Source organism: Mixophyes fleayi, chromosome 7 (assembly GCF_038048845.1).
Source record: "Mixophyes fleayi isolate aMixFle1 chromosome 7, aMixFle1.hap1, whole genome shotgun sequence".
Lineage (NCBI taxonomy): Eukaryota > Metazoa > Chordata > Amphibia > Anura > Limnodynastidae > Mixophyes > Mixophyes fleayi.
In genome coordinates, this window is record NC_134408.1 from 23454568 (window position 1) to 23481004 (window position 26437).

The window sequence follows — 26437 nt, forward strand, 5'->3', positions numbered from 1 at the left end:
GCGGTCATGATCCCAGCTGCACAGACTATGGGGCACTGTTACACTTGGCTGGTAGGCCAGATACAGGCCCTCCCATTGCTGTAGAATCAGTGTTACTCCAGCAGGGCTTCCTAGGATAACATTGTAATGAGAGGATAAAGGGGCACAAATATTGTGTAGGGGGGAGGGGTTGATAAAAATTGATTTACGGAGTGTTTACTGGTCCTTTTAATCCAACTGTTACATTTGAACCCGGGATCAATAGCAACATTAGCGGAAGTTCTAAGTCAGACCCAATTCCTGACGACCATAAACCGGGCTCAAACTGTCGGACCATCCTGGCAGAACTCTCATCCTACCTAACTTCTAAATATGCAAAACATCTGGTGCACCGAGAAAACCGGATACTTTTGTAATATAGCTGCTAGTTATATCCCATTTGTTGTACAAAGTGGAATGGGGTCAACTAATCCCATTAAGCAGCATTGAGCCCACACTAAATTCTGACCGTGAGTCCAGCACTGGTCAAGTAAGTTTTTGTTTTGTAAATACCATTTTAGGGTCACTTCCACTGCGCATCTATTCCGTATCTGCCAATAACTCCTAGATGTCCAGACATTTCTTCTCTATGCCAATAAAATATGGCCCATTGGTAACAAACAATGTTCCTAACTATAAAAATAGCAGGAAAAATCATCGTACAAAAAAACACAAACTTTCCACTTCGGTGAAAAGCGGAACTGGTTTAATATGCCAAAGCAAAGCAGAGCTGTCAGCTCATCCATTCATCAAAGTTGATGTGAAGAAGAGAAGCTCATTAGTTTTGCTAGCCATGGCCTAGCTCCCCATCCATCTCTGACCTTCAGCTGGATCCCCCTCCAGGCCATCTTATAGATGTTTCATCGGCACTATAATCCCCTTTTACTCATTCTTTATTTAACTTCCCCCTCAAAGCATTGGCATTGAATCAATTAAAAGGTGGTAAGAGAAACCCTTTGTACTCATTAGCTGGATCGGCCTTTCTTGTCTTCTACTCGCTGGCTCGGTGTGATTGTGATGGAGAGTCTGGGACAGGGGAGTAGAGGACGCAATATAATGTCAGGATATTAAAAGGTTTCTCTGTTTCTATTCCCATTGTATCAAAATATGAACATTATGTGCAGGCACAGCGGTGAATGCCAATTGATTGTACACTGCAGTTCTCCGGCTGATTCTCAGAGATAAACTGAAATAATGAAAGAATAGGTGCATGGAACAGTATTGGACATGAGTGTAGCGGCCCTTTATGGACTGAACGAATATATTTTATTGGGGCCCGTTCGTCTAAATGATCAGGTTGATAGCGGTTATTTTCCATCCAGGTTTTCGGGCATGCCTAAAAATGATTGAATCAACTTCAATTGGACTATTCTTAGGCATGCTAATTATTTTGTTACACATGCCCTGATATTAATCAATCTAATGACATCTGCCCCCCCCCCCTAATTTTTATTCCTTTGTTCCTCTTCCCCATTTTTTTTAAACAACCTGCTTAAATACATAGTAACATAGTTGGAGGTTGAAAAAAGACACCAGTCCATCAAGTTCAACCTATTTTGGATCTCCTGCGATCCTGCATTTATATTTGAAATTGATCCAGAGTAAGCAACCGCCAATCTCTCAATTGTGAAAATCCCCCCAGACTCAATATTGCAGTCCTATTTTTACCCTATATCCACTACTATCCTTCATTTCAATTAACAGTCGTATCCCTGGATACACTTTTCCGCTAAAAATTTGCCTAACCCTTTCTTAAACATATCTATTCAATCTGCCATCACAACCTTCCCTGGCAATGAATTTCATATCTTGACTGCCCTTACTGTAAAGAACCCCTTCCTTTGCTGGTTGTGAAATTTCCTCTCCTCTAACCTTAGGGGGTGACCGCGTGTCTAGTGTATAGTCCTTGGGGTAAAAAGTTCCCATGAAATTTAACCTACTTTTCCCAACATCCCTACTGAAGACACCTTACACAATGTAATTTTTTGTAATAACCTGGTCCTCCTCTTACAACACATCAGGCTGTGTTGGGTGTATTTTAACCGAAAATATAACGTCATACGCCCCAATACACTGGGGTAATGGCATCTGGACCTATAAATCTCAATCCAAAACAGTGATTTGCTAATCCATAAAGGAAAACGAACGAGGTTTTCTACGTCAGAAGTGTTATGGTACCAAAAAAAAGGCTTTAAGATCAAGATAAACTCATTGATGAATGAAGCAGCTTTTAAAGAAGCACAATCTTCCAACTGTGTTATTTCATTGGGGGTATTTAGTCTGCAAGGGGACTTTGGTAAGATTTTAGTAACTGATTTAATCTCTGTACAACAACAATAGTAATTGTGATACATGCTGGTTAAAGGATGGAACAAACATAAATACTGAAGAGGGTAAAACATTAGATAGAAAAAAACAGAAGAAACGAACATACAAAATATATTTGAACTGCATTATGAGCGGTCTGTAACTCTCTATATTTGCCAGAAAGGAAAAGTGGGCCAGAGAGGCAAGTGGGCCACGGGCCTTAAGATAAGGATGTGACGTGGCTTTATTCAGTTCAGCGATTAGTACACTCAGCGTTTCACTTTATAAGCTTTGTAAATGTCCTCTCTAGCTTATGGTCATTGTACGTGGAGCAAACCTCATCTCAAGAGGTTGGATGTATCAAGACGTGGCCCAATTTGCCCTGAGTTTCTAATCCGGAATCAGGGGCAGGCTGGGCTGGGGGGCATCTGTCCCACTGTGGGTTATTTTGGGCTGGGTCACTGGGCCACCTCCATTTTTTTTTCCTTTAAAATAGACTGCTGAGTTGAGACTTGCCCCCCGGCCCAAAACTTGCAAGCCCTCTCCTGTCCGGAATGGTGGCAATTATCCATTCATGATTTAAATGAACAATGTAACTGACACATCCCAAATTGTATGCATTGTTCTGAAATATAGATGGTCTTGATGAAATTTGAAGGCTGAAGTATAAGTGGTCGATGAATATTTTTTATTTGGCAAATAACCGTTCCTGACGTGGTTCCCTGTAGGGTGTATGATACAAGGTAATCTATTCCTCACAGTTCTTCAGCATAGTTAGCCAGATGCACTTGAAAAGGTAATCAATCTACTGACAAGGCAACCACTGTACGTACATTTTCCTACAGCTGACTCTCTTACAAAATGACACACAATCTCTGTTATCTATAATGCTGCTATGGTTTAGGGACCTCCATACAGGTAAACAGCCTTTCATATTAGTTCAATTTATTTGACACTTTTAGTGGCCATTTAAAGATCACCTGTCATCTATATAGATGACCGTGTCTAATGATTTGTTTTCTGTATTAGGGGAGACTGTGCGATGTTCTTATGGTGTCTCTTCTAATACTAGAGGCTTATTTCACTGCAATTAAAGGTTTTCAAAAGGTGATCCCCTATGCCTCTAGCACCCGTTATGTGAACGGGCTTCATTCTTGTGAGACGGCCTGTCCTGTCCTGTCCTGTCTGGGTGCCTGATAAAATGGAGCTGGTAGGACACAACTGAAAATATGATCGCTCAGAAATTCTGTTTGCTGTGACTTGCTAAAATTCTTCTGCAACCGCCATGAGTGGCATTGATTTGCACAAATCGCTAGGTTGAATTAGTGATATCTACTGGTATATTTGTCTAAATGCACTGCAAAGCAATTTATTTTCCTGTATTTGGCCTTAATGCCATTACCTATACAGATATACTAACACCCATGCAATTTGTGATTCACCATGTATTGCCAGGTTGGGTATGAAATGTCAACATTCAAAATGTCTACATGTTCATAAGGTCACCACAGTTAAAATGTTGACATGTAAAATGTGGACAGTGTTGTAAAGTAGACAGTCAAAATGTTGACATATATCATTAGATTTAAACCGGCAATACATGAAAGAAAAAAAAAAAACCGGCGTCCACGCCATACAACTTAACCAACCCTAGTGTTGCCAACCTAGGCTGGTAGTAGCAAAATTGGGAGGGGGACAAAATACACGGGGTACCCCATGATTTTACTATTACCAGCACTAGGCTTTACTAGCCTGGGCTGGTGGCATAGGGAAATCCACAGTCCAGGCCGGTCAGCACATGGCTAGATTCTGTAGGGAGATCGGGGCAGCCGCAAAGAAAATCAACTTTGTCCCTGGTGCACTACAGGGTGCCATTAAGTGTTTTGGGCCTACTGGGACCTGTAGTTCACCAAGGAAAAATGTAACAAATCACAGACACTGATGTAAAAAGACTTTTAATTTAAATAAAAACACCCCTACACTACCCTCATCCACCCTCTTTAGTTCCAGGTTCTTCATCCGTAATAAAACCAGGGATCCTTGGCTTGGCAATATTACGAACCCTAATATGTGGTGCAATACTAGCTCCTGAGAGCTCACACCACAAATGAGCTCTTACCGGCGTGATCAGTCATATATATTACGTGGGGATTTCTCACGGCTTTAACTCCCTAGGGAATCTGGTCCCATGCTGACAGGCCTGGAACTGGCCTGGCATTGTGACAGGGTGACCCTACAGTGCAGTTTGTCTTCCTACAGTGCTGATAATAGTCAAATCGGGGTGATTTGATGCTTTTTTGTCTCCCCGATTTTGCTAGTACCAGTCTAGGCTGACAGCATTATGGTTGGTTAAGCTTTTTTTTTTATTTTTTTTTATTTTTTGCGGGGGGGAAGCGGAGGGGGGGGGGGGGGGCAGGCAACTTTTGTACCCCTGCACACATTTTACATGTCCACATCTTAACCGTGTCGACCTTATGAACACGTAGACATTATGAATGTCAACCTTATAAATGTGCAGACGTTTTGACTGTCGACTTTTAAACTACATCCCGTATTGCTTGGGTACACCAATAGAGACAATCTATGTATCATATGTACTGTCTATTGTTTAGTCAGCACTACTAATATTCACAGTCCCAGAGAGCATTCACAAATTGTATGCCCTGGTATAATCCAGGAAGAATGAATAAGGCTACAGACCTGAGACAATGCCTGTTGATTGGCTTTTTTTTTTTTTACATGATTCTCTAGTAAAATTTATATGCAGAATTTTGTGTGAGTCAAGGCTCACGAAGAGGTATGTTTACTAAACTGCGGGTATGAAAAAGTGGAGATGTTGCCTATAGCAACCAATCAGATTCTATCTGTCATTTTGTAGAATGTACTAAATAAATGATAGCTAGAATCTGATTGGTTGCTATAGGCAACATCTCCACTTTTTAAAACCCTCAGTTTAGTAAATATACCCCTAAGTCTCTATCTCTGTCTATGGCTTCCCTCTATTGCCCTCCTCACATCATGACTGCTGTGTCCTCATTAACGCAATTATAGGTGTACCCTTTTACGTTTTATTCAGTCCCTGTGCGGGTGAGGTATAATGATATTAGAATATAAACTAATAAAATACTATCTTAAAGAAATAAAAAAAAGAAAATAAAAGTTTATTTTTGTTACAGCATTTGATGATCGGAGCAGGAGGTATTGAGGTTTAGAACCATTACAGAAGTATAACAACTGTTTTCCACACGACCTCTCACCCATATGGCCTAATGTTGCGCCTACACATGTGGCCAATCAAAAGGATGATTGTGACTTAGAGAGCTTGAGCCACCACAGAGCAATGGAATATACAAGAAAGAATGTACAGATAAAGGATAGCAGATGAGGGCTGGACACTGGATAAGTAGACTAGAGGAAGAAAAATGTAGTACAGATTATAAAAGAGAAGGGTCTGAACAGAAGTGTAGGTGGGACAGGAGAGCAAGTGGAGATAGAGGAATGCAGCAAAGAAGGCAACCAAGGGGAGACACAAGACAATAAAAATACTAAGGAAACATGGAGAACAGAGATGAGGAGCTGGAGAGTGGAGGAAGAAGCTGAGAAGGGGAGAGAGCGACGGATGGAGACAAGAAGGGAAAAGAAAGGTGGATGGAGTTGTGTAGGAGACAGAGCGGAGAGAAAGGAGGATGTTGTGGAGAGGAAGAGAGAGCAGTGGTTGTAGATGAAAGGGGAAGAGAGCGGTGGATGGAGAAGAGTAGGGGAGAGAGCGGTGGATGGAGTCGAGATTCAGAGAGCAACGGAGGGAGAGGAGTAGGGAAAGATGAGAAAATCACTAATCCTGAGGAGATTACAGTAGTTTTTTAAAAGAAATAAAAGTAACACAGTATTAAAGGGAGGAGAGAGGAGGATTACGGTAATTGAGTAGTATTACCTGAGGAGAGGTTTGGCAGATAATAAGTTACTAAACAGGGTAAAGTCTAACTCATAAAGAACAGTCTGAAAGTGGGAGAGAGTTGGGGGGGATAGGTATTGATAAATAGAGCGTAAGATAGGGGATAGAAAGTAGTTAGAATAGATTAGGTAGAGTTCTACTACATAGTGACAACACCGCAGAGAGACTGTTGCCAGGGCTAAGCTTCATGATGTGTAAGAACCATGGTCACCACATAGAAAACTGGATCAAATAAGAGACTTGCAGACCTGCACGTCAGTCACATCATATACCTGTTAGTAAGACCTGGCCAGGGGAAGAGGGGAGTCATTATTTCTCTGTGATTTAGGGGAAAGAGGCATTGCTCCAATTTCAAACTAAGTGCTACTGGGGTACAATACAGTACTGAGAAGACTTAGGTCCTACACACATACACAGAACTTTTTACTTATAGTGGGACACTTTGATTCTTAATGAAAGTTAATCATACTGAGACATTTAAAGTTTCCTTAATAAAACATTCATTGTATTGTTCACATCCTAGAGATTAAGAGAAATGAATAACCACAAGCTTTAGTGAGCGTGCGTAGTACAAATAGTCAAACTGTGAATATTGGGGCTGAGTGTCCGTAACGGTTAATATTCATTGATTGAGTGTTGTTTAGTCAGCTTTAAAAAAATATTCTCCATTCCTTTCCCTAAACCCGTAATAAATATTTTCCCTTAAAGTGTCAATTACTCTTGGGTCTTGTCTTGGTCGTGGAGCTCACAACTCTTTGCATTGTGTTGAAGATATCTTTTCTAGATGAAGAAAGCAGCCACCGACACTACCCCAACTGCAGAGTACCACACAGTTACACAAGTGGACAAGTCACTGCCTCCTACACGATCACACAATGATCTCCAGCTGCTGTGATCCGATTGGTCACAGATTGTTCTATCCCCACCCAATTCAAAGCTGGCGATATATGAACATAGAGGCGATGTAAGATAACACATCGTGTCTCATGCCAAACATCTCCTCCATACCATATTGGCGTGTGCTGTCTAGAGCCACACTTCATATGTGGCTTGAGTTCTTTCAACGTTCTCCAAGCAACCCGCAGGCGCACTATACGTACCAGCCAGACTAGCTGGTATATGTCTTACCTTAAATGGTTAGACTGCTAGCTCTAGTCCCTTTACTATAGATTAGCAGAGAAGTGTGGCAGCTATCTATTAAAAATAGCGTTATGCCAGCTGACAGCTCAAGAGCCTTTTAAAGCTCTTTATGCCTCCTCTGTGCCTCAATCTCACTGTCAACTTTATATCCCCTATTGTATGATAATATGATCATTCTTGTTTATTTGTATGGCACCACAGAACCCTGCAATGCCGAACAGCCAGAGTTACAAGTCATACAAAACACAAATTACACATAAAAACAGAATAATTACATGTAAGGTTGACAAAAGTAATGCACTTGAAAGTTGGGGGAAGTCTGGTCAGGCAGGGAGCAGCATGGCAGAAGTCTTGGAGCCAGGGGTGAGAGGTGGCTACCAGGGAGGAGCAGAGTCATTATTTCATTGAAAGCCCGGGAACAGTGCTTTTGTGCCCTAAGTGCAAGAAAAATGTGCAAAACCAAAAAACCTTGCACAATTTTTGCGGTAACCAGGGAGGAGGAGAGTCATAGGTGAGATGCAGATCACACAGGGCAAGAGGGAGGGTATCTTGTGACGAGGTCAGAGGTGTATAAAGAGGAGGTGTTGGTGAGTGCTTTCAAAGTGAGTGTGAGTAGCTTGAACTGAATTATGTAGGTAATGGGGAGCCATTGTAGGGACTTACATAGTGCAAGGGACGTGAAGGGGTGAGAGAGGAAGATCAGTTTAGGATGGATTGTAGAGAGAAAAGATAGGTGAGGGTACAGCCGGTTTTTGTAATATCGTAACTGAGAAAGAGAAGCATTCTGTTGATGTTTCAAGGGAGAAAGCAAAAAGGCAGCAGAAGGGACTGGATGTGTGGAGTGAAGTTGAGGGTGAACTTGTGGATAAAACAGGCAGTAAGCTTATGGTACGGGGGGAGATGTTGAGAAATGGGAGGTGCTAGAGCAGGGACAGGGAAGATGATAAGCTCCTTTTTGGACAAGTTGAGCTTTCGATAGTAATATAGGAGAGGCAAGAGCTTAGAGGAGGAGGGCAGAAATAGATTTGTCTGTGGACTGCATAGTGGGTCATATTGGAGGCTGAAGAAGCGTATTAGTCCACAGAGAGAAGAGGTGTATATTTATATTTGGATTGAGATAAAATCCCTCACGAAGAACATGGACAGTAATGCCATAAAAATGCCCGTTCCATTGTAACTACTTTTGAATTAAACATTATCCATTGAGGGAAGGGTACAACATGAGTATATTTGGTGTTATCTTCACCAAGTCCGCAATAGTATTCCCTAAATGTGTAGCTTCGGCTGATTGTCTGTAAAAGCCTCCTAAAGGAACTATTTAATCAGGAGCATTGATTAAGAAGCAAAAGAGTTAACAGGCAGGTGGGACGTGTCTGTCCGCTCTCCGATCCTAAGCCAGTCAGTCAGATTGACGCTTCAACTTAGTCTCTCTATGGTACAATGAGATGAGATTTGCTTTACAATTTCAATCAATCAACTTTGTGGTAGTTTCACTCAGGCGATTTGTGACGGCTCCATTTACATAAATCAGAGGAGCCATGAAAATACAAAGATTGACGTCATCCTCAATTGTAACAGAGTGGAGATTGAATGGCGAATATATATGTATTATTCTGTAGAGAAGTCAATTGGGGGACAGCTATTCTGAAATTTTGAATGAATGATTACACGTAGTCCCTACCGTGTTATTTTTCTCATTTTCGAGGCGTGAAAAGTGCTTCAAGATATATGAAGATTACCCGACTAATTTTCACAAGACTAAAATTAATGTACTGTAGCAAAATTGGAATTAAATACTGATACAGTTTCTCTATTGGAGTAAGGGTTTTTATTAGGAATTCATTTAACAGATAAGAGTGTCTCCTGCCAGAGGAAACGTTAATTAAAGGTACATCAGAAACAATTTAAATAGGTTGAAATCATCTGAAGAAGTTAAACAGAGTAACATTATTATAAGAAATATTTAATTACCCAAACCAATCTTTCCCCCAACTCTTTAATGAAATTGAACAATGTGGTTCTAGACTTTATGGGCCTGAATCATCAAGGGAACGTAAATGCTGTTACATGCCGTATTTTGCGTACAATCGCTCTGCCATACGCCAGAGAGCGCAGCAACGTCCAATTCATGTTTGAGCGAAAAGGACCCTTACCACAGCCTGTGATTTCGGGGTGCAATGGAGAGTGGAAGAGGTATATGCACGTAGTCAATCTACAGTAAGGGCGTTCCAAGTTACAGCGCACATAGCAGCTTCCGATGAAAGCTTTGGACATCATTAAGATACGTGTTTTCAGTCGTATCACTTGTACCAGCTCTCTTGATGAATGAGGCCCTATATCTCAGACACGGTGTGAGCTTCCCTGGAACAGTCTGATCCCTATAAGAGGCATCAACGTAAGATCAAAAATCCATATAAACAAATGATATCACCAACTCAGATCAAGTCTGATCACAACACCTGGGCTCATCATTATATATCCTGATTAGGCTGCAATTAAAGAGAATGTGCTTCTTAGGTTATGATATCATTTTCAGACTTTCCCCATTTCTATCCCCCATACGGTTTAAAATTTTGACAACATTATACCACGTGACTTATGGAGGCAGGTAAGTGCCACAGATTAAACTTTGTTTTTTACAGTGATCCCCTTAGAGTGGAGGTCTGGTTGTCTCAAATTTTAAATGTCATTACATGGTAGCACAGCTCAATCAGTACATCCAGTGGTGCAGCCCAAAACCTGCTAGAATATAGACAATGGGGAACACAAAGAGTTTGAGGGGGTCTCGCTCTCCTTCCTCCACTGTCTACCATTTCCAAAATGCCCAAAAGCAGCTTCGCTCCACCCTATAATATCCCATTCTCTGATAATTTGGGACTGTTCCAATAGAATTCTCTCCCAATATATCTCTCTATAATAAAACTGATCACCCTCCGGGGCTGTCGACCATATTCATTCGCACCCTGGCTGGCAGGTGGCATAAAACATATGGACGATATTACACGTGATAATTCCTTTCTACCCTTTGCTGACATCCAGAACAAATTTAATACATCTAATAATTTAATGTACCCTAATAAGAACTTTTTCCAGTATTTACAAATAAGGCATTTCCAACATAAAATCAAAGACAGCCTATCCAGCAGACCCCTCCGACTGGCATTAACAAAGGGCATAGTATCTACTCTGCGTTCCAAACTGAATATTCAGAGAGACTAGCAATAGTGGGAGTATGAGGCGGACCTTGGAGAGAGCTTGGATGGTGAGGACTGGGCAGAAATGATAGAGAATGCAGCCTTTAGCTCTGTTTGTGTAAGAACAAAAGAGAATATATACAAATTATTATACCGGTGGTAATATGTTCCAATGACACTGCACAACTTAACCCAGATAACCCAGATATCTCAGATAGATGTTGGAGGGTCTGCCCAGGGGGAGGGTTTCTTCCTCCAAATATGGTGGCACTGTCAGTATACACATGATTTTACAGATGGAGATTCCCCTATTCCTGGCCTACACCTCCTTCCCTCGGGAGTTATGCCACCGAGATTCAGAATAAGCTCATATTATTTCATCCACCACCTGCCAGCTGACTGGAAACAATCCACAGCACCGTCAAGTCAAGACGTCATTAATAGGATTTAGAATACCCATCGAGTGAGAATCCTAGTCATCCTTGTTTAAATTCTTGTCTCCCATTCACATAAGCCTTCATCAATGTGAAAATGTACATGAGACAGAAGTATGGGAATATGGGATGTGAAGATGTAGATGAGACAGCTGTGTCAGAGTAGGGGTGGAAAGATGTAGGTGAAACAATGGTGTCAGAGTAGGGGATGTGAAGATGAAGATGAGACAGCAGTGTCAGAATATGGAATGTGAAGATGTAGGTGAGACAATGTTGTCGGAGTAGGGGATGTGAAGATGTAGATGAGACAGCAGTGTCAGAATATAGAATGTGAAGATGTAGGTGAGACAATGTTGCTGGAGTAGGGGATGTGAAGATGTAGATGAGACAACAGTGTCGGAATAAGTGATGTGAATATACAGATGAGACAGCAGTGTCGGAGTAGGTTATGTGGCGATACAGGTGAGACCGCAGTGTTGCAGTAGGGATGTGTGGTGCATTAGTATGTGGAGATGTCCCCGGAGAAGACCCCCGCCATCACTGTGCCCCCGGAGCTGATGCCCGAGAAGCGGGTGAAGATGCCCGCTACCGCCGTGTCCCTGGAGGGACAGAAGACGCCCCTGATTCCGGTGCCCAGCAAGGGGGTGAAAAAATAAGACAGAAATTACTTACCCGTCCAGCGCTCCAGCGGTGGTAAGTATGGCTTCATCTTTGCAGGTTCTGGCCGCGGAGGAAGGATGAGCCATCAGGGCTCATCTTTCCCCGCTGGCCAATCAGCGGCTGGATACGCGAGCCAATCGTGGCTCTCGCCTGGCTGTTTAAAAGATTGGTGCCACGGCGAGCCAATCAGCGCTCGCGGCGGCTGCGCCTGCTGATGACGTCGTGCCGGCGACTATATAAGTCGCCGGGCGGCGCCATTTTGACAGAAGTCCGTCGGCGGAGGAGGGTGCAGACGTCTGGAGTGGCGGCGGATTAAGAAGACTGCAAGCAAGTCGCCAGAGCAGACAACGTCGGCGAGGAGCCCTTGTAAGGGCTGAGAGCGCCCCCGCCTCCACAGTGAGAAGACCCGCGCCGAACAGAAGAGGCGCCGCCGGCTGGAGGGTCTGGAAGACCCGGAAAAGAAGGCAGAAGACGGTGTGGCAAGCTGAGATTCCTGCGCGGAGCAGGTAAGTAGCCTCAGCAGTAGGTCTGGCACTAGGCCCGTGGCCACGGTCGGGCAGAAGGCCCGTGCAACATTGTATTAGGGGCACAAGGCCCAGGGAACTGGGCACTAGGCCCTTATGCAGTAGTGGGCCAGTAGGCCACAAAGTTGTTAAAAGGGGACAAGCCCCTGTTAGTAGATAGAGAGGGGGAGGCTCAGAGCCCCCAGGTACAAGGGCACAAGGCCCTTGGGTAGGTAGTGGCCTAGAGGCCATAGAAAGGCCACAGGGCCTAAGCAGGGGGGCTGAAAGCTCATAGCCTGAAGGGCACAAGGCCCATAGTTAGATAGGAAGGCCTCAAGGCCTAAGTAGGTAGGGGCTAGTACCCCTAGGTAGCAGGGCGCAAGGCCCTAGTTAGTGGGCTCAGAGCCCTGAGTCAGAGAGGGGGCTAAGGCCCGCAAGTAGAGCACAAGGCTCTGTGAGTAGCTGGGCGGAGGCCCGTCGTGTGAAGGGCAGAAGGCCCTGGTGGTGTGTTAGAGGTGTGAGAGCCTTTTGAGTATAGGCGCGGTCCTGTGCGAGGTGAGCACACAGAGTTAGGAGGTACAGTAGAGCGGAGGCTCCTGTGGTGCTGTAGCAACTGGCTGGTTGGCTAGCAGCGGTGTGCTCTGGTGAGTAGCGTACAAATTACTGTATTCTGTCTGTGCGGCGAGTATTGTCTGTATTACTGTATCTTTGGGTGTGCTACATAATTGTGTCCAGGGGCAAGACGTCAGGCCCCCATTAATGGGGGACAAGTATAGTTACCAGCTCACACATAGTCAGGGAAGACCATACATAGTTTTCCCGTCCCTTAGGTCCCTGGGGTCACACTGGTTTCCAGAGAGGGTGACTGAGTGAGTCAGTGGCAGTGCAGCACAGCTCAACACAGTTCCAGGGGGCGTCCCGTGGTTCTGGTTGAGTGTCCCAGTCCTCGGTTCCGTGAAGGTTGCCTGGCGGTTCCGGAGTGGGATACGTGTTTGATATCTGGGTGCAGGCAGTCGGGCGGTTCAGTTTCGATCGGCTGTTCCGGGCGGCAGTCTGTACGCAGGTTAGTGTGCTGTTCCAGTTAGCCTCAGTCGGGCCTGGTGCAGCCGGTCCTTAGGATCCGTGGGTGACCCCATAGCAAGAAGGCAGCTTCTTGGTACGGCCTGGGTGAGGGGGTTAGGAACCGCCCTCCGGTTAAGTCCGTGAACAACGGCTGGTGTTTCCCGTAGTGGTTAGTGAGCAGTTCCGTTAGTGCACCACACCTAGTTAGTCATAGTTGTTTGACTTAGTTGCGTTGCCGACCATTAGAGCGTTGTTAGGGTCGGGTCGCTGTTGTAGTCAGTTTAGCGTTTGTGGGTGCCCATCTTAGTCTCACTGAGAGCGCAGAGGGAGGCTGTGTGTTCCTTGTCATCCGCAGGTGTCGGGGAGGTGCAGGAGAACCGGGTCGGAAGTGGGAGTGTCCCGGTGAGTATCACGCTCGATTCCCCCTTTCGGTTAGGCCCTCACCGGGTGGTGTGCGAGGTACTTGAGGCGGGACTAGTCCTGGTCTCAAGTGCCTGTAGTCCCCCGTGCCTTGGCAAGAGCAAAGTGAGGAGGCGGCAAGGGGGCTTGGACTGAGAGTGTCCTTGTTCATTGCCGTATTCTCGGACAGCCCTTACCTGGTAGGCACGGCCATAATCTCTGTCTCTTTCTTAGAGGGACGTGGTTGGAGTTGACAAGGGTTGCGGCTGCGGATCTGCTGGGATCGGGTCGCAGCTGGGATATCTGAGGCGGACTGGAGGTGACCATTGTTTACAAGGTAAGTTCTTTTGTGTTGCGTCTGTCCTGTTCCCCGCTGGCGCTACAAGTACACAAGCCCGTATCTATGGAAGGCTCCTCCCATCAGATGATGCAAACTTTTGCACCCACTTTGGATGTTAAAAGTTGTCCCTTTTGCACATGGCAGAACAAAATGGCAAATGCACTGCACAGTGTGTGAGGGAGCAAAAAGAATTGTACAAAAAATTTCTAACACATACCAAGTTAATAATTTATGTAATTAACACGATATCCAATATATTTCTGTTTCACAACTTAAACAACTTCAACATGCTGAGTGCTACCTGGGGTGAAAACTAGGAAAAATAGTGACTAAAATTCAAATGCATCACCTGCGTCTGGAATATTTTGTTACTGACAGTCAGTTGTGACGGGATGTAGACAAACTCCCTGAGAATTCTTGATTACATGATCAGCTTCTAGCACTACTGTAAGGAAGAACCAGAGCATCGTAAAACAAGTAACGCACCAAGTTCTTCTCCTGCAGATGAATTGTCTCCCTGAAGAAAAGATTGTGTTTACTTGGACATGTCAAGCAGCCTTGTGTTGTTTTTCTCCTCTAAAGGTTACAGGGATCAAACTTGGACTCTGCCTGACAATGTCCTGGCTCTTCATGTCATCCTCAGACTTGTTCCTAGATAACTGCTTCATGTTCTCTCACAGTCCTCCCTGTTTAATGTATTTCCCTCCCCTGTAACATTGGTGAGATTGACATAACCCCAGCAAATTACAATGCAACAGAGGGCTAGGACGCCACTATTGGCTACACATAGTGGAGGCAGCCATTTTGTGCTTGTGTGAAACCCTTCTTGTGCTCCATGACCACTTATTTGGCGTGCCAGGATGTAGTGTAATACCCCCCTCGCTGTATCTCTCTTCTTTAGCTCCGTCTATAGCGTGGATATGGCATACAAGACCAGAGGGTCCACTGAATACTCAGGTGTTTAACATAGGGTCTGTGCAGTGGACACAATTCTGAAAAATTGTGGTGCAGGACAAAATAATACAAATAAGTGTTGGACGCCAGACCATCTCAAGTCACACCAGAGATACATTTATTTACACCTGTCTTTCTGCTCAATAAGCTTAGCGGTTGCAATGGAATAAAGTCAGAGGTCATCAAACTCCTCAGTCACATATCAACGGTTACACTCATGGCCTCTCCAAAAGCTTATTCGCAGATCAGGTCCTCTAGATTATCTCATACATAGACAAAGTGAGCTCAGTGTGGGTTCAGAAAATGGTTAAAAATGTAATATTTGTGCTTTAAGAATGTTGAATCATATCAAGTGTAGAAAATACATTTTCATTTTATTGGTCTATCGGGATGGAGGCGGCCTTCTTCCCATAGCGATACACTGTAGATTTCCCTTCGCACCCTGGAATCTGCATAGTGTTGGTACCGTAATTGCGCTTTCTGTGCGTGGCTACGCGCAGCCGCGATCCCGGAAGGTAATTGAATATGGCCTGCGCACTATTACTGTCACTACGGTAAAAGTGCGCAGTATTACCGTTAATACGATAATTTTAACGCTGAGTTTTGCTCGCAGCCCTCAAGGCTAAAAATTACTGTGTTAATGGTAATTCAATTAGCGCTGCGTTATTCCTAGACTAACATGGTCAAATTGAATCGGCCCCTATATGCCTCCAAACCTATCCTTCTTTATTGTAATCATTTACTTAAGTGAGAATATTTCTGGAATGTAACATGATCTGACATTATCACAGATACAGGTCAAGCCCTTTTTCCATATTCAGTGTCTAGACAAATTATAGAAAAGCAGCTGCAGAATTGGGCAGCAACGTGAGGATAAAAGGTCTACTTAGGTGTCAGCTAAGTACTGTATAATGATGCCGAAACCTCTATAAAATGTAATGTTTCAAAGAAAAATTGTTATGCTTCAAATGCAAATTGAGAAGCAAAGAATCAATAGAACTAGGACCAGGGATCCACAAACAGAAGAACTGACACCAACCAGTCAGCGGACGCTGCGGGACTTTGGAGAAATTAATTCTTGGATTTGGCTATTGATCAATCTGGTATTTATCACTTTGGTAACTGGTAATGTAGTGACATATAAACTGTGGGCTCGATTAAAGAGGGTACAACAGACCATGGTGGGGAACACGAGGAGTGTTGCAAATGGGATATACAAACTCATGGGAGTAAACAGGAGCAGATGGAACATGTGCAATGATTGGAAAATAGTGCATTTTATAGGCTTATTCCACATAATAGTAAAATGTTGGTTACAAATGAAATTCTGAGTCCCTGAATGAGCCTCCCGGGGGGCAATTTCCTCGGCAGCAGACGAAATGAAAGGACCCAATTTGCAGAACAATCTGCGGTAGATCGCATCACACTGGGACTTGCTACGTCCGGCTCATGTACTTATAGCAACAATAGCTACCACACTAGGAGGTATATTAACTAAAGTGCGGGTTTGAAAAAGTGGAGATGTTGCCTATAGCAACCAATCAAATTCTAGCTGTCATTTTGTAGAATGTACCAAATAAATGATAACTAGAATCTGATAGGTTGCCATAGGCAACATCTCCACTTTTTTAAACCCGCAGTTTAGTAAATATACCCCTAGGACTTGCTGCATCCGGCTCATGTACTTACAGCATCAATAGTTACCATGCTGGAAATCTAATTACCTTGCGGGCTGAAGCGTCAGGACAACATTAAACTGCAACTCTGCCAGCCCTGAAAATTGTGTCTTAGTGGAGGCCTAATTTTGTCATTGGTACTCCTAAAGAGGAGGAAAGGGAGTATCTTCCATCGTTTAGATTAAGGAGGTGGAAAATTAATACTTAGCACTTTTCGTAAGGCTTGTATGGAAATGAACATGTATTGTGATGCGGGAATAATAGACATTTGAAGTAGTGCTGGTAAAAGAACTAATGGCGTATTGAGACATACCCTTACACAGTATAATGTCTGGGTACCTGTTAAACATTCTATATAATTGTATGAACCTTGTGTGAGAGGAGATGCTGATGTCAGCAACATACGGATTGGAAACCATATCTCCTGCAGTAGTTATAAATACTGTATAGGAGGAAGTGATAAGCTTGGCTATAGATTTGTTGGGAGCCTGGATGTGAGAAGACCAAACAAGCAAAGGAGATTATTACAATGAGAAAAAGTATAATGGAGGGGGCATGTTAGGGGCCTCCTTGCTGCAAGGATGCAAAAACACTTGATTTTTCCCCTTCCTCAGAACAATCAGTGATCGGTTCTCATCCTATATTTTTAATGGGACGTACGTTGCACCATTCAGTTGTACTTCATCGGGGATCTGCATTTCTAGACACAGTTCGATCAATGTAATAAAAAAAAAACCTCAAGCACACAAAAGTGGCTAATGCAATAAACATAGTTTCATTGTAAGAGAAAAACATAAACATAAGCGTTTGGACGTTTATGTGGCTTTTACAGTTTGGGCACCTTGAGGTAGACGCTCTACTGCTGTAGACGCAAATAAGAGCCGCCGTATTTCAGGATATTTCCCTGCTCAATCACAGGACCAGTTGTGTAATCTTAAAAATAAAATGCCGAGGCTATACCAGACACCTTGGTGACCATGTTGTGGCAGGTAAAGCACCTTGTCGAAAAGTAGCGCCAGCAGTGAAATAGATAGTGGGTGGGGCTTTGAGAACTAGTGGGTGTGTCACTGATGGTGAGGCTAGCATGATAATGACCATAGTAAATATTAATAGCTTCAATAACATTAAAGGATAATTTGCACTTTTTTTTTATAAGGTGTTAATTGAGCAAAATAGACACCTATCCTATGTATAGTTATAGGTATAGAGTGTATCTAGCACTTAAGTTTCCTGTAGCTTCTTCCTCTGTAATATGGAGCTGCCTCTATGTACAGATTGCTCCTCTGCCATATCCTTTTGACGATGTCATCATGTTTGACTGAGTAGCACAAATACTTCTCACGCTACTCGTTGTGACGTGCTGATAGGGGCATTATTAGCAGGTCATTTTCTAAAGTGGAAAATGTCCTCTAATCTATCTATGAGGACAGGGTTGAGAGACACAGCTCTGAACACTATAAAGAGGGGGAAATATTTTGATACATTGAAGTGAAGGGTACACGTCTCTTTCCTTGAATGTCGGAACAGTTCTAGTTAATCAGAAAATGAATCAGAAATTGGCCACTGCCCGCTGCGGAAGCCAATATGTTTCTATGAATGTCTGTCCTCCATCCTCAGTCACTGTCTTTAATCAATGAACAGACAGCCCTGTTAGCGGGAATACTTGCTGCGGAGGACTTCATATTAGTTACCTCGTCTGCCTACAATCTCACATTGACAGAAATAGATGGGCAGAGAAGAACGTTCCCATTGTTATAGAGTTTATTTACTCCCTTTATAAAAGGAGACCCTCCCACATTTATACAGCTCATCATTATAACTCTCAGATAGATGAGGCTGAGGTTGCAAAACAGATTTGAGTATCAACTCTCTACGTATCATTCTATGTCTATGAATAGATAACTCATGTATGAGTTTTAAAGCAAGTGAGGTCAATTTTTCAGCTTACCGGTATATCCACTTTATTTCTTTATTAGGCCCTTAAATAACCATTTAACATTCTTTTACATTTACATTTTTTTCAGGTCTATCTGCAAATCCATATATGTAGGTGCAGGCCCCAATAAAGTGAGTATTTACAAAGAACAGAAATCGTGTGCAATTATCCGATTGGTTGCCACGGGTTACAGCACAGTCACACTTTGTAAGTAGATGATACTGCTGTCTGTCATGTATCTATTCAATGCAATTTGGATTTCATTCCATTCCCCACTTTCGTTGTCGGTGCTTCCACTTCTGTGCATTAAACCCTGCAACCGTGTATAATATGTGTATATATATATATATATATATATATATATATATATATATATATATATATATATATATATATATATATATACAGAGTAATGGGCCAAAAGTTCAGGCTTTTTCAGCCCTAATTTGTGGCAAGGGTTTAGGATTTACAGCTGTTTAATATGTAGCCCCTTCGTTTCAAGGGACCAAAAGTGATTGGACAATTGGCTCAAAAGTTGTTTCTTGGACAAGTGGGGACTATTTCTTCATTATTTCATTATCAATTAAGCAGGCAAACGGTCTGGAGTTGATTCCAAGTGTAGCATTTGCATTTGGAAGCTGTTCCTGTGAACACACAACATACGGTCGGAGGAGCTCTCAACGCAAGTGAAATAGGCCATCTTTAGACAGCAAAAACAAAAAACATCCATCAGAGAGAAAGCGGGTACCTTAGGAGTGGCCAAATCAATGGTACATTCTGAGAGAAAAAGTAGAAACTGGCGAGCTCGGCAACACACAAAGGCCTGGACGTCCATGGAAGACAACAGTGGTGGATGATCGCAGGATAGTTTGTGTGTTCTCCCCGTGTTTGCGTGGGTATCCTCCGGGTGCTCCGGTTTCCTCCCACACTCCAAAAACATACTGATAGGTTAATTGGCTGTTATTAAATTGCCCTTAGTCTCTCTCTGTCTGTGTGTGCGTATGTTAGGGGATTTAGATTGTAAAATGGGGCACGGACTGAATGAGTTCTCTGTACAGCGCTGCGGAATTAGTGGTGCTATATAAATAAATAGATGATGATGATGATGATGATGATCCTTTCTATGATAAAGAAAAACCCCTTCACAACATCCAGCCAAGTGAAGAACGCTCTCCAGAAGATAGATATATCATTATCCAAGTCTACCATAAAGAGCAGACTTCACAAGAGCAAATACAGAGGGTTCCCCACAAGGTGCAAACCATTCATAAGCCTCAAGAATAGAAAGGACAGATTAGCCGTTGCCGAAAAAAATATAAAAAAGCCAGCTCAGATCTGGAAGAGGATTCTTTGGCCAAATGAAACTAAGATCAACCTGTACCAGAATGATGGGAAGAAAAAAGTATGGAGAAGGCTTGGAATGTCTCATGATCCGAAGAATACCACATCATCTGTAAAACAGGGTGGAGGCAGTGTCATGGCATTGGGCATCCATGTCTTCCAATGGCACCGGGTCACTAGTGTTTATTGATGATGTGACAGAAGTAGAAGATTTCTGAAGTGTATAGAGTTATACTGTCTGATCAGATACAGCCAAATGCAGCAGAGTTGATTGGATGGCGCTTCACAGTACAGATGGACAATGACCCAAAACATACCGCGGAAGTAACCCCGAGTCAATCACCTGATCTCAACCTGATCGAGCAATCATGTCACTTGCTGAAGACAAAACTAAATCTAGAAAGACCCACAAACAAACAACAACTGGAGACAGCTGCAGTAACGCCCTGGTAAAGCAGAACAAAGGAGGAAGCCCAGTGATGTCCATAGGGTCCAGACTTCAGGCAGTCATTGCCAGCAAAGTAATTCCTGACTAAGTAATAAAAATGAACACTTTAATTATGATTATGTTAATTTGTTCGATTACATTTCAAAGTGAGGGACATTGTATAAAAATGGTTGCAATTCCGAAACACTTTTTTTGTGCAACCCCTGAATTAAAGCTGCTCTTCAATTGCATCTCTGTTGTTTAATTTCAAACCCATTGTGGTGACGCACAGAGTAAAAGTTATGAAGATTGTGTCACTGTCCAAATATTTCCGAACCTGCTGTACAAATATAGATAGATAGATATAGTATATATATATATATATATATATATATATAGATAGATAGATAGATATAGTATATAGTTATATAGAAATAGATAGATAGATAGATATGAGATAGATAGAGAAATAGATAGATAGATAGATAGATATAGTAGATAGATAGATAGATAGATATAGTATATAATTATATAGAAATAGATAGATAGATAGATATGAGATAGATAGATAGATAGATATAGTATATAGTTATATAGAAATAGATAGATAGTATATTTTATTTTCCTGCGCACTAACAGCATCTGTTATGTTTACAGGACTGAATACATTATCTGAAGACAGATAGATGTGATATCTCATAAAGAGCAGTCACTTTCATGCTCTATCCACTCTTACAGGGAACCTATCATAAGTGTCTATTATACAGATAGTGATTGCATTGTTCAGGTAACAAACCCTTGTACAAAACATGAATGTACAATGGACTAGTGTAAGGTCACTTTGAAACATTGTGTTGTCATGAATTACTTTATAGCAAAAAGAAGCAAATATCAGCTCTCCGGCTTTTGCAGAACTACTGTGTATTGTCCATGAAGCTCGCCCAAGGCAAACTATCCATTTAACAGAGAGTATGTAATATAATCCTGCAGATTCATTATCTTTGGTGAGCTGGGTGTATCCAGTCCTCTTTCTATGTTTGAGCTGAGTAGCATGAAAAGAAACAGGGTTTGCAGGAATCTATGATCTGCAAATCTCATTTTATCAAGGGAGAGATGGCCACCTAGAAATAGCTGGTGAGGTATTGCAAGACTCCGAGAGAACTAGACTGCGTCAATCTTTATCCCACCTACTCTGTAGCGGGGTGGCATGGTCCCATGGTTGGATAAGGTGGTCACATGATCGGATAAGGTGCTAAGGAGCTTGTGCCTGATCACTTTAAATTTCCCATTAAAACTTTACGATCTTGGTGTGGAATCAACTCAATGTCTCCAATGTCTCCACCATGTATTTGGCTTATAGAGAGTTGTCCCAGTTTGTTGACTTCTGTTCTATTGTGAAAGAAGACTTGACCGTTAATGTGGTATTTAAATTTGCAATAACGAGCAACTGTCAGAGATTTTATATTGGGGTGGGAGCATGTGGTTCTTTTCCTAGGTGGTCTAGCCTAACCCTAACCCTAACCCCTAACCCTAGGTGTCCTCCCTTGAGATCATAGATTCTTGCAAACCCTGGTTTGTTCTACAAGGCTTGGCTCGTAGCAACAGCTGATGTCATCTGGTATTTGCCAGTAAAAATTCTACTCTGTTTAGGCTCATAGGACTCCAATAGTGTTTAACAGAAGTTCTGGAGGTAGGCCATATAACCACCCACATAATTATGTGTTAAGGACCCCCTTTTGAGGCTTCCTTTATCGTAACTGTTTTCCGCATTGAGTGGCCTTTGAAACAGACCAAGTTCATTCCCGTATTATTTTAGGTAAAATCCAGCCTCTAATTGTATTCACCTTAGCTGCCCGAAATGATTTTTCAGGATGTAATGAGGAGTTTTGACAATGATGTGATTCCCATCCAGGGTAAATGTAAGCCAGGGGTCTGTGAAATGTGTTAATATGAGTTCTGAACCTCTGGCTGCTGATGCTAAGATACAGGTTGGTTTAATGATTAGCTGTCAAATATCGTTTGAGTTATTATCAATTATTTTCTTAATTGGTGGTGCAAAATATAAATTCCTGTGATATTGCGTCATACTGGGATTTTGTACAAGGTCTTAGGGATGCTTCTAGCAATGTCTTTGTGACCAGAGAAAGAGAATTGTGGACTTTAAAGGCCGCTATCCGCATTCTGTAGGGACAAGCTAGTAGCATTTCCCTTGCTCCCAGGAAGCAACGTTGGGGAAATCCTAGAGATATATTTGGACCCTTAATTAACTGTTCTAGTAGAGGGTACCAATGATGGCCAACAGGGTATACCAGCACTAGCTCTCTGACCTGGTCTTTTCGTACTTCCTGTAATACCCTCCCTAAAATTTCCAGAGGTGGAAAAGCATAAGGATTTAGAAGGTCTGTCCATGGGAATGATAATGCACACATCCAGACAAATCTTTGGGTCTTGGCTGTTTTTGGAAAAACAAATAAATAAGTGTCTTGGACTGAATTTTTGTTCTATGTGTTGAAAAAGGGTATGTCTTAATACTACTACACTCAGTGTTAGTTTTTGTTGGGATTATGCATCTGCTAGCTTGTTAAGGCTTCCAGGGATGTAGGTTGCTCTCAACAAGATCATTCTTGGGAGAGCCCAATGCATTAGAACTAAGGCTTCTCTGAATAGTTTGTGAGAACTTGTACCCCCAACCTGTTTATGTATGATACTGCATCTGAATATGGGCAAAGTGAGGCATGGTATCGGAAGGTAGAAGAGCCTCTAAAGCAAATCTCATCAACCTGAGCTCTAGCACATTGATGTGAATCTTCTTGATTTCATTGCCTTTGAATCCATAAAGGCTCTCCACCGTAGACGTGATACATCTGTGGTAATTACTATGTCTAGTGTGTTTAATAAACATGGGTGGAGGAAGGAGAATGGATGCCCAATCGTTCAATTCTCCACTGGCATAACAAATCGTTAGGAATCCTGCATTTAGTCTCTATCTTTCACTTCACAGCGTTGCAAGCACAGCTGATGCAAGCTCACTAAGATGCAATCAGCTGACATCACAGGGGCGGGGAGTTGAACTTCCAAACAGTATTTAAACCTGCTCTGTCTGTCATTGCCTGCCAGAGTATCGGCCATCCTGAGCTCCTGATCATGTTATACTAATTACTACTTGACTGCTGATTATTGATCCGACTTGTTCCTGTTTCTCTGAGACTTGGATCCTGATTTTGTACTGCACTAACAGATTGTTTTTGATCTTAGGCTTTCCCTAATTATTCCCCTGCCTGATGATTCTATTTTGTGTGGCCTGCATCCAGCTTATCTGACCATTCTGTCTTCTGAGCTATTACTTATAGTGTTCGCCCACCACACTAAGGGCCAGTTCGGTGGAACGTGAACTGGTTACTACATGTAGCCAAATTCATCCCTCCTTGCCATGGGCTCTGGTGAATTCCATTAGTAACTTAGGGTTCTCTGGCTGTGTTAATCCTAGCTGGTGTTGTGTCCACAATCCCTGTCCCAATAAATGTCAACTGAACCAAATTAGTCCAAAGCCCGCCTAGAGACAGAGGTCACAACAAGAGAGCTGTCTATAAGTCCATTTGCATGAAATATCTCCCCGCATGCACCGGAATGGGACTCACACTAATGAATGTGGTTCATGTCCGAAAGCAAGCGACACTACCACCTACGACTGGAAGGGCGGAACACGGGGAGGACGGTGAGGACAAACATAGACAATCTACAGTAAGAGTGTGCCAAAGGCCATTCAAGTTCAGGGCATCTCTTAAGTACATTTTTTAGTCGTATCATTTGCACCAGTTACAAAGCAGGTGTAAGTGCTGCCTGATAGTGATGACTGACACGTATGCATGCCAGAACATGTGTGTGCAAGTAAGATAAACTATAAACATGCATTTTATGTACAGGATGTATTAAGAACATCCTGATTTATCTATTTCATGTAAACCAAAAAAATTACTGATTATAGAGTTGTATATTTATTTTATAAAAAAAAATGTTGGCATGCTCTCTGATGGGACCTTGTATTGCACATATGAATGTGCCTATTCAGCACTGTGTTCTGTCTGTCTACTCACGGTAGGTACTGTATAATCAGAGTATACTTAAACCCAGATTGATATGGAATACAGGGGTATGGGCGTATAAGTTACGTGCAGGTTTTTAAAAACGCAAGATCATCATCACCATTTATTTATATAGCGCCACTGATTCCGCAGCGCTGTACAGAGAACTCACTCACATCAGTCCCTGCCCCATTGGGGCTTACAATCTAAATTCCCTAACACACACAGACACAGACAGACAGACAGACCAAGGGCAATTTAATAGCAGCCAATTAACCTTCCAGTATGTTTTTGGAGTGTGGGAGGAAACCGGAGCACCCGGAGGAAACCCATGCAGACACAGGGAGAACATACAAACTCCACACAGATAAGGCCATTGTCAGGAATTGAACTCATGACCCCAGTGCTGTGAGGCAGAAGTGCTAACCACTAAGCCACCGTGCTGCCCTCAAGATGCGCTCACATTGCGTTCAAAGATGAATCAGTCCCAGATCTGCAAGAACCGTCTGGTTTTCTGATGAGGAATAAATGGCTGACCCATAACTTCTGAGTGCCAGGAACTACTGATATTGAAGAGTTACAATGCTGATAGAAATATCCTATTCCCCAATTGATAATAAGATGATTTGAAAATATAGTTGTTCATTTTTGTGCTTAGTTGGAAGCAATATTTAACCATTTAATAAGATGACTGTAGATTTCATTATCATAGTTTCAATTTAGTCAAATATTTATGGGTGCCTGCCAAATTCTATTGCAATGAGCCGTAAAGGAGAGAATGTTAGTGCTCCGGCAACTATCTTTTCAATCTCAAATGATACATGTCAGCTAAATCACCAACAGATTTCCTATCTCATAAGTAGATAGTTTGGAAACGAATTTAAAAAGAACCTGTCACCAGGTTCTACATTGTCTTTTTATGTGTTTATATAGTGCTTTGTGTCCTGAAAGTTATGTTTATCAAGTGTTTTGAGGTATAAAGTATTGCACAATGAAATGCCTTATTAGATTGTCTCACATAGGAAATCACGAGACAAGTCTTAAATGAGAGACAGGCACATAAACATTGCTGATCCATCTAATAGAGCGATAATTACCATAGGGGACCCGAAGCAGCACTCACGACAGACGCCTACTGTGACATTTCTGTGTGCGTGTAGTGTAAATGACGCAAGTTCTTGCACGCATATAATATCCGTGTTTGAATGCAAAGGTTGAAAATGTTTTGAATAGTTGCTAAACAAAAAATTTTAAATAGAGCACTTCCACGCGCTTTGTGCTCACTCAAGCTGCACACTGAGCTCTGCTCTACCCGGAATTTAAAAAAACAGATATTTTAAATATTAACTTTTTGTGGGTACAAAACATATGGCAACAGAGCGTCTATAAATACAAAGAGACCAGCGTAAGAAATGATTGGAAGTGACACAGGACAGTATTAAAACCAGAAGGGACAGCGGAAGGATTAATTAAATAAAGAAGATGTAACAATCTGTAAGATGGAAATTAGGATAGCAAAGATAAAAAATATTGCTAAACGAAGTAATTTATTGAGGGAACTAATCTGAATATCTTAAAGGGCAGGCCTGGCCAACCTGTGGCTCTCCAGGTGCCGTGAAACTGCAAGTCCCAGCATGCTCTGCCAGCTATTGGCTGGCAATTTACTAACAAAGCATGCTGGGACTTGTAGTTGCACAACACCTGGTGAGCCACAGTTTAGCCAGGCCTATTATAGGGTCATTAAGGATATTTTATCCCACCATGAGGTTTAAGAGGCAGCTGCCTCATTGATGTCTTGTTTTGGCTTCTTCCCAATCAATAACGCTAGAACATATGAGAATGTCATAGACTCATAGTTGTGCACTCTCCTCATACAAGTGCAGACACAAGTTCCTGCACGTAGTAAATTACCCTAATTTAAAAAAAAATATAAGTATCCAATATAATGGCTGCTTACAATCACGATTCAAGTAACAGAAGATAGATGTGATGAGAGAAGCAGATATTTCTGT

General features: G+C 42.4%; 1 long non-coding RNA gene across 1 annotated transcript in view; it reads right to left on the minus strand.

Moving 5' to 3' along the window:
- Nucleotides 1-26075, minus strand: part of LOC142097489 (uncharacterized) — a 398805-nt gene extending 372730 nt beyond the window's left edge. The window contains exon 1 of the long non-coding RNA XR_012678190.1: nucleotides 26021-26075. This is a non-coding gene — a long non-coding RNA (uncharacterized LOC142097489). The remainder of the gene's footprint in view (nucleotides 1-26020) is intronic.
- Nucleotides 26076-26437: the final 362 nt, after the last annotated feature.